This window comes from Tupaia chinensis, unplaced genomic scaffold, assembly GCF_000334495.1.
Source record: "Tupaia chinensis unplaced genomic scaffold, TupChi_1.0 Scaffold140338_1, whole genome shotgun sequence".
Lineage (NCBI taxonomy): Eukaryota > Metazoa > Chordata > Mammalia > Scandentia > Tupaiidae > Tupaia > Tupaia belangeri.
Window position 1 is genome coordinate 177,172 of NW_006200215.1, and position 1,640 is coordinate 178,811.

General features: G+C 36.8%; 1 pseudogene; it reads left to right on the forward strand.

Moving 5' to 3' along the window:
• LOC102494173 (little elongation complex subunit 2-like) overlaps nt 1-797 on the forward strand; it is a 4,693-nt pseudogene extending 3,896 nt beyond the window's left edge.
• The last annotated feature ends 843 nt before the right edge of the window (nt 798-1,640 follow it).

Sequence of the window (1,640 nt, forward strand, 5' to 3'; positions counted from 1 at the left end):
GCTGCAATCCCTTCTCCTCCATTCTCCTCTCGGGATCTTGGGCACGCATGCACATGCGCCCGGCGTGCGTTTTAAGCCACTGGGTCCAGGACGCAAAGCGCGTTCGACTACGTGGGAGTCCAGCAACATAGCCATTACGCTAACTGCTGGTTTCCAGGAAGGAAATCTTGTTTATAAGTTATTTAGCCTACAGGATCTGTTGTTACTGGTGTGTTGCAGTGTCCAGAGGATAGAGACCAGACCACGTTCTAAAAAACAGAAGAAAATCAGAAGAGGCATATCGATGCATTTACTTCAAAGCTTTTTCTGCTAGAAGAATTACCTCCAAAGAATTACAAGAAAAACTTTCAGCATTCAAGATTTCAAGTTTATTTAACATCCTCCAACACATTCTAAAAAAATTAAGTAGCTTGCATGAGGGTTCCTACTTACTGTCTCATGCAGCAGAAGATGCTTCACTCCTGATCTATAAATCTTCTGATGGAGAAGTTACCAGGATCGCGTATAACTTGCATAAAACACACTGCGGCCTTCCTGCTGTACCTTCCAGTCTCTCAGTGCCCTGGGTCCCATTAGATCCTAATCTCTTACTACCATATCATGTCTACCATGGAAGAATTCCCTGTACTTTCCCACCGAAATCACTGGATCCCACAACATCACAGAAGGTTGGTGGAACAAGAATGCCTACAGGCAGCCACAGGAATCCAGTTTCCATGGAAACCAAAACCAGTTGTTTGCCTGCTCAGCAAGCTGAAAATGAAGGAGTGACTCAAAATAAAAGAAAAATAACTTGAAGACTCTGCCATGGAAAACAAACTTTTGGAAAACCAGTTATAACAGTGCTTAATTTAGAAAAGCTTGAAGGGAAATACACCTAAAAGATCAGTTGGCAAAAGGAACATTTTTCCTTCTGTGTCCTCAAGAGTTCTTAGAGTGCCTTGAAAAAATATGTTGGCTGTGTTAAGGACCATTTTAATTAAAATGGGATGATACATTCCTACACCTGAAGTTTGAGGAAAATCCAGTAAGTTTTAACATTATAATAGCAGGGAAATATATAAAGGAGAAATATTTTTACAGATTTTTTTTCTAAAAATCATAACGAGGGAAATAATTTGCTTTTCTTCAAAAACATCATTATGTATTATGCTAATTATTTTTGTTACATTGAAAGTCTACCAAGACTATCTGAAAAGGTTAAAATATTGTCACTGTCAGGAATGATTATGACCATTGTAAACTATATTTCTAATTCATTTTGACAGTTTTTATATCCTACTCTAAAATAATTAGCATAGGTTAATAATAAAATGAATATCTTTAAAAGCTTGGTGAAATTATATTGCAGAACCAAAAATAAAAATTAAAAACTCCTTGCCTCTGAAAAAAAAAAGAGTGAATCTCTTCCCAATTCATTCTACGAAGCCTCTATCACACTTATCTTTAAAACAAATAAGGACAGGACAAGGAAGGAAAACTCTAGACCAATATCTCTGATGCATATAGACACAAAGATTCTCGATAACATACTAGCAAATCATATCCAATAACTTATAAAAAAGATCATACACCATGATCAGGTAGGCTTTATTCCAGGAATGCAAGGTTGGTTCAATATATGCAAAACCATAAATATA